This window comes from Papaver somniferum, chromosome 3 (assembly GCF_003573695.1).
Source record: "Papaver somniferum cultivar HN1 chromosome 3, ASM357369v1, whole genome shotgun sequence".
NCBI lineage: Eukaryota > Viridiplantae > Streptophyta > Magnoliopsida > Ranunculales > Papaveraceae > Papaver > Papaver somniferum.
In genome coordinates, this window is record NC_039360.1 from 146,604,381 (window position 1) to 146,618,137 (window position 13,757).

Here is a 13,757-nt window from a genome sequence, read left to right on the forward strand (position 1 = left end):
TTTTTATGTCTATTTTTTTGATGTGTAACTTTGCATTACACATGTCATAAAGATGTGTAACTTCTGGATACACATGCCATATGCATGTGTAACTTATGTTTACACATTCACACTATACTTTAATAATTTTGGGCTTAAATTTAAATTTTATTTAATTTGGGGCTTGACAATATATAAAAGGGCATGGATGTCTTTTAATAACTCGGGGCCTAGATTTAAACTTCTTTTAATTAAGGGATTCATATTATGGGTAACCTATGGGTCGGGCCTTAGCCTAATTTCCCCATATCTCATGCATCCAACCCATTAGCGAACGATTTGGACATCTATCCGCAAACATGCGGTTGGATATTCAGTTAAGGATATTCAACGGTTTTTCAAGGCTGTATCCGGACCCAATCTGTAATCCGTTGGATTCCAAACATCTCATCTGCATCCAACCCATTAGCGAACGGTTTGGACATCTATCCGCAAACATGCGATTGGTCCCGGTTAAATCCGCGAATTACGGACCAAATGCTCACCCCTAACTACGGGTGAGCGTTTGTCACCCAATCCAGCACATCCGACTTATTACGGGTGGGTATCCAATCCTTACCCTAATGGATTGGATGTGGGTGTAAAATTAAAAATTCTTCGGACATCCAAAACCGTTAAATCTTTCTGACTTTCTATACTTTTGATTCCAGCAGAATCTGGCTCAGGAACGGATCTAAGTTAGCAATTATTCATTAGTATTAGTTGCTTAGTTGAAGTACTAGATTTATAATAATATCATATTAGATAAGATTAAAATATTATTAATTAAAAAAGTCTGCGAGTTTTTTCAAGGTGTTTGAGGGTGAAAACCGTTTCTGCTGATTTTGGTAATTTCGGGTGTATGGGGTGAGAAACAGGTCTAAACCCTAAACAATGTACTGCACGGGAGTACTTTTGATTCGAGAGATCAATCTGTACAATCCTGGACTAAACTAAGAAATGGCCGTTCCAGGCTTGCTTCGGTCACAAATTGAAGGAGAAGTATTGGTCTTAGGGAGGGAAGCGAAGAAAGTGTTGAGACTAGAATAGTTGATTCTGGAAGTGTGGGCGTTTTGTGACTTGTATCAGAAAGTAGAACTGGTAATCCGAATGGAAAGATACCAGGTGATTTCTAGATGCTGAGTGTTACCGACCAAAAAACTTGTGTCCTTTGGTGGAAATAGGTGAGACCTATTTATACAAGTCATAGTGAAAAGTACCCTGGTCTCGTAGGAAGTGGAAACGATTGAGTGGTAGAAGAGAAGAGTAACGTGTAACTGCCAGACGTTATGCTTCCATGATCAAGGAAGTGAATTCGTATAACCGCCGGTCATTACTCTTCCATGATGAAGGAAATGAATTGTTTACACCGTTACTTTTCACCACCACTAATTATCCTACTTCATGACACTTTCTTGTAACGGGCGCATTGCACGCCGCACACTGTAAACCGCCAGACCAATACCCTGATGAGCATCCCCCAGTTTGTGACATATTTTGATGTCTCGAGTGTTTCCGTGGAAAACATGTAGCAATTTTCTAGGTGTGGAAAGTTAAAATTGAGAGGCTTGCCGCCGGTAAATAGCATGTAATGCTAGGCTCGTCTTGGCTAGTCGAGCTTATCGGTTTGGTGGCGAACTTCGATGGCCGAGATCGCATATTATGAATAAGGGTAACCGTTGATTGTGGCTACCTTGTGTTGGCGCCTGAAAATGGCGCAGTGGCATTGCGACATGACTTGTGCATGCCAGTGGCACGATGGCGCAAGTGGCACCTGATGTAGCCATGGTCGCTGGGTTTAGGCGGTTGGTCGCCTAAAAGTTGCCACAAGTCCATCAGTTCGGTGGCGAACTTGGATGGCTGAGATTGCGTCTCATGAAGAAGGATGGCCATTTATCATTGACACATCTTGTTGTATAGTGAAGTGGCGTCGGCCACATGCTAATGGCATGCCGGTGGCGTAGCCATGGCATGGAGGCATAGCGGCATGCTAGTAGCCGCGGCATAGTGGTATGCCAGAGATGTTGCGGCATGGCCAAAGCTAAAAATTGGCTCCGCATCCAAAGTTAGGGTTTGGCGTCGTGGAGGGATTTGTCGTGGACAAGTCTTGGCGCCGTTGGGAGGATTTGGTCTGGACAAGTCTTGGCGCCGTTGGAAGGATTTGTCACGGACAAGTCTTGGTGTCGTTGGAAGGAATTGGCCTGGACAAAGCGCCGTGGAGTCGTACCCACATGTGGCGTGGCAACATCGGCCATGTTTCCACGCCAATCCCGTTGCTCTAGGAACGTTGTTGGCTTTGGTAGAAATTTGCTCAAATTAGGGTTTGTCGAAACCCTAATTAGCGCATGTGGCGTGCGGCTGTGGCATAGCGCTACTTTTGTGCAAATGGCATCATGGCTATACCAAAGGAACTATGGCAAGGCCATAGTGTGGAAACAGCCACATGGGCAGAAATTGCCGCGGGTGGCTATTTATGGCAGGTTGCCACGAAGTTGGCATGTTGCTCGGTTGCATGGCGTGTTGCCAAGGTAGCATGGAATGTTTCCAAGGTAGCATGGAATGTTTCCGAGGTAGCATGTTGGCATGTTGCCGAAGTAGCATGGCGTGTTTCCCAGGTAGCATGTTGGCGCTGCAAGGAGCGTTTGGCCTTTAACGTATGGTGGCAAATTTGGAGTAACCTGATTGGCCACAAATGGGGGGACGAACAAACAAAAGGTGCTACCACATTTCTGGTGAGAGTGTGGCGCATTTAGGGCGACCTGATTGGTCAATGGGAAGTAGGGCCGGCAAGCTAGGGCGAGACCACACTTCCAGTGCGCTTGGAGGTTTTAAAGCGACCTGATTGGTCGATGGAAAGGGGGATCTGTTTCCTTGCAGAGTGACGTCACATCAGATGCAAGGTTTTACGATTTTGTCCCTAAGCTAAAAACCACCATCAACATTAAGTCCCCTGCTTAGCACGTAACAGTGGTGTTGTTGCGGGGTAAGCATGAGATGGTGACGGACAAGAGCAAAATCGAAGAGGGCAAGGTGTGAAGAGTTTGCCAGGGAAATTCAACTAACCTTTAGCGGAAGGCATGAGGAATCCGTGATCCTTGTATTAACGACTTGGCGCATTTCCGGCTTGACCAGGGGGTGTTGGCGTAGAGTTTTGCTTCCCGAAACATTGGTGCCATTTTGGGCCATGGGGTGGTGAAGATGGCACTTTCGTCTTGGGAATGGCGGACGACGCGGCTCTGAACGGTGGAGATTGCATTGCTTTGAACTGTGAAGATGGTGCTTCAATCTTGGACGAACGGAGATGAAGCTGCGGAATGGAAAATAGCGCGACTAGCTTGGAAAAGCCGATGGTGCGGCTAGCTCGGCATGGCGGATGACACAGCTAGCTTGTCTTGGCGGATGGCGCAGCTAGCTTGGAGTGGCGGATGGAAGCGGCTAGCTTGGAAAGCCAATGAAGCGTTGGCTTGGGAAGACCAATGGAGCACTGGCTTGGGAAGGCCAACGGAGCGCTGGATTGGGAAGGCCAATGGAGCGCTGGCTTGGGAAGGCCAATGGAGCGCTGGCTTGGAAAGGCCAATGGCGCGGCCAGCTTGGAATGGCGCTGCTAGCTTGGATGCGGACTTCTGGCACGGGCGTGGTACATCTTGCTTGGTAAAGATGAGGCCACGGGGCGTTGGCGTAGTGTTGTCCTGGCCGTGGAGATTAGCGCCATGGAACGCCAATACCGTGGGCCCACCTACCTTCTTTCGTGCGTGTCCAAAAAGAGAAACCTTTCTCTATTCGAACTCCAAAAACACCATGCATATAAAAGGCGTTACCCATCTTCCTTACTTTCACATTGTTTGCTTTGTTTCCACATCTTGGTGTTAGCGGCAAAGGCTTGGATCAGCGAAGAGAATAGCAACAAAAGTAGGCGAGCGTATTTTAGGTATGTTTCTCAACGTTTCTTCTAGGAACGATGATGATGGCACTGAAACTTTGGCTACCAAGCGGTGATGATAGCGCTGGAACTCTGGATACCAAGCGGTGATGATAGCGCTGGAACTTTGGCTTCAAATGGCACTTGGAAGGCTTGCTGGCTGGGTCACAGAATCTTGGAACGTTGGTGCGAACTTAACCATTAAGCGCTGGAGCCATGGAGAGTTGGCTTGACCGCGGAGTGATGGAGCCATGGAGAGTTGGCTTGACTACGGATCGCTGGAGCCATGGAGAGTTGTCTTGACCACGGAGTGCTGGATCCATGGAGAGTTGCAGGTTGAGCGACTGGTGTTCCTCGTGCTGTCGCGCTGCTAGTTCGGTCATGGAGCGGAGATATTGGCACACTACTTGTTCGGCTATGGAGCATGAGTGTGGTGCGCCCAGTCATCTATTCTCGTTCATGGAGCAGTAAGGAGTCCTTATTTTTTTCAAACTCTAGAACTGCGTTCGTATGAAAAGGGGTATCAACCCTCTTCTGTTTTTGTTGTTCGTCCAGTTCCGTGCTTTCATCTGCAGTATCTAGATCCTCTTCGTCATTTGTTAGCGGTGGTAGAGAGAGCATTAATGGTAACAAATCAATCTCCAAATCAGAAGCAAGGCGATCCAGGAGACCTCAAGGTAGGTGCTCTCGCATGTATCCACCCAACAATACCATCGATCTTCTCCAGAATTTGTAATAAGATTATGACTCCAGAAGAATGAGTATCTGACCTCTCCAGTGGATTTCAAAATTTACGAAACTCCATTGTACTCTTGGGATGTATGGATGAAATAATGTCAGAGCTAATCTTGGAGATTGTGGTTACGTCGTTGGTTCACCCTTGACTTTAGGTTATTTGGTACCTAGACTTTTGATTGCGATAATGACATGCTGTGGATGCTTGTATGGTCGAAATATTCCGGAGCCATTGGGTGAAATAGATGAGTTGAGAGTCGTTTCATTGCCGATGTGCTGCTATCAATTCTTCAAGGACTTCGTTCCAAACGACATCCTTTGAACCATCTTCTGAACCTTGGATTATTGTATGGAATGGGATGCAGTGAGAAGTTCCCAGTTATACTTCTGTTAGATCCGATGGTGTGGTCAGATATGTGAATGTATCTTTGTGGCTTACTTTTGGGGTTTTTGATGCGCGTGTACGGTTTGAGAAATTCTTGCGGCTCGTAAAATTCGACAGTGATGATATTGAAATCGGAAATAACCTGGTTGAGGTCAGTGAAGGCATCCCATTCTGGTAGTCCCCATGTATAATTATCCTGAGCCCATTTTTTTATGGAAGATGTGCTTCTGCTGCATTCACTGGTAAGGTGGTGACTGCGTTTAAGCTTCTAATCATGAAGGAGGCTTCAGTCCCTAAGTGTAGCCTACTTTAATTGCATCGCCTTGAATCCACGCCTTTGGGATTTGATACAATCTTATCATACTCTCCTGGATGTGATGCTGGGATACTTGGAATATCACATGGACAAAACATTCTGGATAACAAAGAAGTAGAAGTGAGAGAGTCGTGCCATTAATCGTGGCTCCCTCTGTGTCTTCAAGAAAAATGTTTCAGCCGCGTCTCAGGAGTTATTTCATGAATGCTTGATTGTTGTCGGGGATGGACCGTGATGAGCAGTCCCCAGTCGCACTTCTCTTTGGTTACTGAAGTTGTTTTCTCTGAGTAGGCTTGGGATCCGCCGCAGCCTCGTAAAGTGTTGCAGGCGCCTTCTAGACAGAGAGGTGATGATATTATTACGCTACACCCTTGAAGGGTGGATGACCTTGTCGTGGCGATGACTTTTGGTTGACTGTGTCTTCTGAGCTTTGACATTGAAAGGATCCCGTGTAGAGCCTCAGTCCCCTAGTGTGGTTTACATGTTTATATATGGTATGGTCGGTGAGTTGACCATGATAAGGATATCACCATCTTGCATCCGTACTGGTGACTCTATTACTTCTTCCATATGAAACTAACACATGAAGAAGTACGGATTACCCTTATAGCGGTTGTCGCTATGGCGAAGCTCTGGATGGTATCGACAAACGAGCAACAGTCCTTGGCAGCGGATGTGATCACAAGAGACTACATCGTCGTGGGAACCAAAATAGGTTGGCTGGAACTGCATGGGCGTCCATGGAAGCAAAGGGATCGGCTGGATGCGTAAGCGAGTAAACTGTTCACGACCACGAGCTTTGGAGAAATGGATCAAAAAGTGGCCACAACTGCGATCCTTGGCTGGCTGTGATCATGATCCTTGACAGGGAGGAGTGTGGCGACTTCTGGAGAGAATGTTGAAGCGGTTTCCAGAGCGAAAAATTGAAACGGAGCGGCTTCCCGAGAGAATGTTGAAGCGGTTTCCAGAGCGAAACATTGAAGCGAAGCGACTTCTGGTTCTCGAAGCGGAGCGGCTTCCCGAGAGAATGTTGAAGGGGAGCGACTTCTGGTTCTGGAAGCGGAGCGGCTTCTTGAGAGAATGTTGAAGCGGAGCGGCTTCTGGCTCTGGAAGCGGAGCGACTTCCCGAGAGAATGTTGAAGCGGAGCGGCTTCCGGCTCTGGAAGCGGAGCGGCTTCCCGAGAGAATGTTGAAGCGATTTCCAGAGCGAAACATTGAAGCAGAGCGGTTTCCCGAGATGATGTTGAAGCGGCTCCTGGAGAGAATTCCAGTGAGGGTATCGTTAACCCTTGACTTCGAAAAACGAATTGATACGATATGGAATATGGGAAGACGTCACAAATAGTGCTGGTCAGCAAGTCGTGTTTTTTCTCCTCATGGGAAAGAATACGCTTCTTCTGTTTGATTTTCCTTTGCGATTCTCAGAGCCTTGATGGTTACAATGTTGAAATCGGGGGCCGCGTCAATCAGCGTGCTGTCAAACTCGACATCCTTCAAGTGAACAGTGGCTAGGAGTCCCCAGTTCCATCTATCAATCGTGCTTTCTAGGAGGGGTTGGGGTTTGGGAATGGCTTCCCTGACTGGAAACAGTTGTTTTCCTGATACAATGTGGTTGAGTGTTGCAAGTATGTCTTGGCGATGCGCCTTGGAGAAATACAGAATCTCACACAAATGTTTCATCATAGGCTGCGCGATTTGTGGATGGAGTCCCCAGAAATTATGCAGCTCATGATGGGAAGAGGGTCTCTATGAACTCAGGAGGGTTGCTAATTTTCTTTGCCTCGATTTTGGAGAAGTCGTTCCTGATCTTCACGTGTGATGAAATCGGATTGCTGATTCTTTTCTACCGGGCGTTTAGGAGAAACGCGAGCCTCTTCATCTATAAAGGCGCGTCCTGTTGAAGTGCTTGCGCCGGATGTTAAAAGTATTCCTTGTCAGCTCCATCTGGGGTTGACGTGACTCTTGTGGTAGCCTCTCATTAGTGTCTTGAGGAAAATAGGTATGTCCTTCTGAGTTGTAGCCATGTCTGTCTGAGCCCTACGAGAACCTTTTGCATTTCCATCATATCAACAGCGGTAAGGGGAGGTTGTCTTCCTCTGGATCCTCCAACCTCTCGTCTCGGTGATGGAGTAACATCGGCTCTGGTGACGGTTGAAGGTGTCAGACTTGACGAAATATTAGGAGCGGCGGCAGCGGCTCTGGCTCTGGTGATTGGAGGTGTGACACCCGAAGGAGCATTTTCCGCGGCAGAGGCTCTGGCTATGGTGATTGGAGGTGTAACACCTGAAGAAACATTCTCCATGTTGTTCGTGTTGACAGGCGGCGTATTAGCATCACTGGGAGAAAAGTTAACACCGAGGATAATTTCGGCGCCAATGTTCTCAGGGTTTGTTGCTGATCCTGACCTGAGTTCTACCATCTTGAGATCGGAGTTGAAAGATAAAATCGGGAATTGAGAAACTGATATTGTAACCGAGAGATTAATCTCCCACTGCGGTCGCTAATTGTTTGAGGGTGAAAACCGTTTCTGCTGATTTTGGTAATTTCGGGTGTATGGGTGAGAAACAAGTCTAAACCCTAAACAATGTACTGCAAGGGAGTACTTTTGATTCGAGAGATCAATATGTACAATCCTGTCCAAAACTAAGAAATGGCCGTTCCAGGCTTGCTTCAGTCACAAAGTGAAGGAGAAGGATTGGTCTTTGTGAAGGAAGCGAAAAAAGTGTTGAGACCAGAATAGTTGATTCTGTAAGTGTGGGAGTTTTGTGACTTGTATCAGAAAGTAGAAATGGTAAGCCGAATGGAAAGCTACCAGGTGATTTCTAGATGTTGTGTGTTACCAACCAAAAAACTTGTGTCCTTTGGTGGAAATAAGTGAGACCAATTTATACAAGTCATAGTGAAACGTACCCTGGTCTCGTAGGAAGTGGAAACGATTGAGTAGTAGAAGAAAAGAGTAACGTGTAACTGCCAAACGTTATGCTTCCATGATGAAGGAAGTGAATTCGTGTAACCGCCGGTCATTACTCTTCCATGATGAAGGAAATGAATTGTTTACACCGTTACTTTTCACCACCACTAATTATCCTACTTCATGACACTTTCTTGTAACGGGCGCATTGCACGTCATACGCTGTAAACCGCCGGACCAATACCCTGATGAGCATCCCCCAGTTTGTGACATATTTTGATGTCTCGAGTGTTTCCGTGGAAAACATGTAGCACTTTGCTACGTGTGGCAAGTTAAAATTGAGAGGCTTGCCGCCGGTAAATAGCATGTAATGCTAGGCTCGTCTTGGCTAGTTGCCTAAAAACTTGTCACGAACTTATCGGTTTGATGGCGAACTTCGATGGCCGAGATCGAATCTTATAAATAAGGGTGGTCGTTGATTGTGGCTACCTTGTGTTGGCACCTGAAAATGGCGCAGTGGCATTGCGGCATGACTTGTGCATGCCAGTGGCACGACGGCGCAAGTGGCACCTGATGTAGACATGGTCGCTGGATTTAGGCGGTTGGTCGCCTAAAAGTTGCCACAAGTCTATCAGTTCGGTGGCGAACTTGGATGGCTGAGATTGCGGCATGAATAAGGATGGTCATTGATCATGGCCACATCTTGTTGTATAGTGAAGTGGCGCCGGCCACATGCTAATGGCATGGCGGTGGCGTAGCCATGGCATGGCGGCATGCTAGTAGCCGCGACATAGTGGTATGCCAGAGATGTTGCGGAACGGCCAAAGCTAAAAATTGGCTCCGCAGCCTAAGTTAGGGTTTGGCGTCGTGGACAATTTTTGGCGTCGTTGAGAGGATTTGGCCTGGAAAAGTCTTGGCGCCGTTGGAAGGATTTGGCCCAGACAAGTCTTAGTGTCGTTGGAAAGATTTGTCCTGGACAAAGCGCCATGGAGTCGGACCCACATGTGGCATGGCAACATCGGCCCTGTTGCCATGCCAATCCCGTTGCTCTAGGAACATTGTTGGCTTGGGTAGCAGTTTGCTCAAATTAGGGTTTGTTGAAACCCTAATTACCGCATGTGGCGTGCGGCTGCGCCATGGCGCTAGCTTTGTGCGAATGGCGCCATGGATATGCCAAAGGAACTATAGCAAGTCCATAGTGTGGAAACGTCCACAGGGGTAGAAATTTCCGCGGGTGACTATTTATGGCAGGTTGCCACGAAGTTGGCATGTTGCGAGGTTGCATGGCGTGTTGCCAAGGTAGCATGGCATGTTGCCGAGGTAGCGTATTGGCATGTTGCCGAACTAGCATGGCGTGTGATTTTGTTTTTGATGATGTTGTAGTAATGAGGTTCAAACTCTCGGACTTGTGAAGATTAAATTTAAAGATTTAATAAAATTATATACAAAAATATTAACAAAGTGGGCGAGAGGTAACCAAGACACTAGAATCCACTATTACACATGAATGATGTCAAATATTTCATAACTCTGATTATCCTTTTAATCCTTTATTTCTTAATCCACAAATAATCAAATATATTCTCAAAAATTAATTGTATCCCTTAAGCATAGATTATCTAACCAAAGCATAACCTATCTAATTGAATCACAACTAATGAAGAAAATTATGTAAACTTTTAAGAACTCTGCAAAAGCAGTGATTGAGTGAATTATAATTAAATATTAGAGAAAATGAAATAGTTACCCATTGTTCATGTGTGAATAGCTTCATCCATTTCCTTGGTTACGAGAGAATTAGCCGCTCATCATGTTGGAAAACCTCTCAAAGAATTTCATTGATGCTCAAAAATGGTTTACAAATGATGAGAATATGAGAAATACAATAAAACCGGGTTTGTAACAATTATATTTGTTACAAACCATAGAACTACGACCCTCAGTGACAAAATAAGACTACTGCTGCTGTGTCGCAAACGATGTAGCAAATAAGTCTGTCTGATGTACGACCCACAAGTGTGAGTCGTTATTACTGTAGAGAAACGACTGCTGGTGCAGGTCCGTTCTTCGTGTTCTTCTTCAGTGTTCTTCAATGGCAGCAACAGCAGCAGGTGGTCTCTCTGCAAATTCGATTTTTTTGACTCTGTGGTGCTCTAAACTTCTCTCAATCTCCCCCCCGATTCTCTATGATCCCCTCAACATATTTATACTCCTTAGCCCCATTTAATTACGCCAAAATTCTCAATATTCTTCATTAAACTCGGCAGTTAAAGAAAAATATTTTCCTGATATTTTTTCTTCATACGACCATCTACAGCTGTCCAACCTTCCTTATTTTCCTTCTACACGGTCCAGAGTGTTGCTAGAGTCATCATACACGAGCAGAACACGCATAAATCTTCAAAAACTCGTGAATTATTCTTCTCATGCACGGGTTGCCCTGTTTTCTTGTCACGGATTTTCCAGCCAATTTTGATCGAAACAAACACCCATACAAGCTTTGTTAGGACATATCACAACTACCCATTAAGTTTCAGCCCTTTAGTCTACCCAGAAATCCTTCAAATTTCGATCGAAAAATTCACCAGAGAGCTGCTTTTTTTTCCCGCCAAGAAGAAGGTGGTGTCCCCCTAACCAGATGTGGGGTGCGAATAGCAGCTGCCTGTTTTGGGGGTGACCTGGGGTGCCCCTTAGTAATTGATGTTCCCCTTAGTAATTGAGGCGCCCCTTAACCAAATCTGGGCTCCATATAGCAAGTGTCCTCCGGGGGTGTTCCGAGTGATTTTTTCGAGCCGATTTTTGCAACAATATTTATTTTCCAAAAATACCTAAAAATACACAAAACACCACAATAAGGACGAAAACGAGTACCAACAATACGAAACATTGAGGACAATTTAGCACATAAATGCGCCCATCAAATACCCCCAAACTTATTATTTGCTAGTCCTCGAGCAAAACTAATAAAAAATAAATAAAACCGAGTTAATCTCGGGAGGGTTTACCAGAGGTGTTCCCACAAAACCATTACTTCTAATTGGTCACAAGTATCCAAAGAGCTATGAGGACATACATATTCTCAACCTATCTCCAAGTAACTAGAATGCCAGAGAAATTAAAGGTGTCAGCTCTAAAGCTGACTGAAGAAAAGGGAGACACATCCGCAACACTGCTAGATAAAGAGATATCCGCTACACAGCTAGATAAACATTGTCAGATGCGTCCGCTGCTTTACAGCTGGATAAGATTAAGAGAGAGATAAAGATGAGAGGGACATCTGCTACACAGCTGGACTAATTACGTGTGATGAGTTAAACCAGTGCTAGAAAGATCTTGTTAGCGTACTAAAAAAGCAATGTATCTTTCTTCGACTCTCTCATAGAGAAACAACGTCTTCTTCGGTCTTCAACTGTTGATGATAAACTATCGAACCTCATAGAACCTTGAAAATTAACTCTTCTCTTCGATTTCTTGCTTGACTTATAAATTTCTACTTCCCTTTGGCCTTATTGAACAAAACGTAACGATGATATTTTTTCATTTTTCATTTTTTTTTCCTTTGTGTTTTTTTTTTTTTTTTTTTTTTTTTTTTGAAACAAAAATTACAAGACAACAATTTACATGGCCATGAGAGAAGGACTTTCAAAACTTGGATCTTCGCAACTTGTGATGTCTTGGTATCATGGATTCTAACAACTTATATCATTTGCTCTTATAACTTCAACTTTGATTTTTGAATCATTCTTTTCTATTGTTGCTTCTAAACCTAAAACGTCTTCAACTTTCTTCATAGATTTTGATGTCGCTCCGCTTGTTGATGATGATAAGTTTCTACTGAGAGAGAGTCGCAATCCAGTAACTAAGACTACATTGTGAGGTTGCTTTGTCTTTCTGGCATTTCCTGACCTACTTGCCTTTCCATCATGTATGGTTAGGTCCATCACGGTTACCCTCTAAAAGGAACAAGTTCTCTCCTGAATTTCAAGGATCTCAATGTCTTTTTCTCTAATGTCTCAAAAGGTTGTTATCCCTAGCATTCCAATTTCTATCTTTTCGGTGAGAAACAGTATGTAAACTTAGCTAACCGGATACCATGTGACGCTAGAAGTTTCAAAGTGCAACTAAAAAGTTCTTCCCCACCCCCAAACTTAAATCTAACATTGTCCTCGATGTTCTAAAGATAAAATTAAAAGCATGAACAAGGAGAAACTGTTACTACTTGAAGAAAAAGAGTTAAGGAAAGATATTACCATGTTGCATGAGCATGGGTTACCTCCCAAGAAGTGCTAAGTTTAAAGTCTTCAGCCATTAGGAAAGGATTAGTCAACTCGAACCGTATAACAGTAGCCGGAATAACTGTGGGTCTTCAAAACCAAATAGAGCTGACCAAAGGAAACTGCAGTAAACCAAGAAAATGAACAAGACTAGCATGCCCTTACCTAGTTTCCTGATTAAGACAACTACATCTAATTGTGGTTCAGGTTCAGGTTCTATAAAAGGGTCTAAATATTTTCTTTAGGCTGCAACTCCTCAAAAGTGAGATCCGAATTATTAGGTCCTAGAGTCTGTAAAAACTCAAATAAAAATTTAGAAGCACATAATAATAACCTAAATAATTGAGGATCCTCTAAGTCAATCAGGTTTGACTTACAAAATTGACCACAGTGAGGGTAGTAGTCATTCTTAAGAAAATGTGTTGATTCTAATTTCCTAAAGCATTTAGGTTTAGTCTCACAACTAAATATTCGACACATTTGAAATATAAACGTTCCCACATTTGGAAGAAAACTATTTGGTGGGAAAACAAAGTCAATAAGGGTATCATAGCCTGGGCAAACCACATCAACCAGAGGATGGGTTTCTAATGACTGAACTTCTTTCTGGACATTATTAGGTTCGGGAAAACGTGTATGGAGATAATCTTGAACGATGGTTGAGGCACAAATGTCAATCCCTACACGAGGGAACTTTCTAAGAGTTAAAGGTAAAGCACAGGGAGAATGATAATCACCCCCAAACTTAGAGTTTTGTGTCTCTAGGTAGACTAACTACAATTTCCCTAATTTCTAGATCATCGGAATCCTGAAAATGGTCAATTGCTTCTGTTAGGTTATACTCAGGTGATGCATCCTCACTCATATTTAAAAGCTCTACGAGTTCATCTTCTTCGTCTAAGACTATTGTTTCTAAATCGCTAGACTCTAAAACATTATTCTCAGAATAAACTCGTTCCTCTAAATCATTATCGGCTTTGTAAACAGGAAATACTACATCGTCTAAAACGAGGGTATCTCTAGTCAAATCCTCGTCCTTTTGAATAGGTGAATAATTATTAAAATTATTTGGATTTGAACTAGAAATAATATTATCATTGTAAAGCTCAATTGGAGTAACCATTTCCTGATCACTATTCCTACATAAGTATGATTCTCCATCAACACTATCCTCATCATAATAACATGAAAAAGATCGA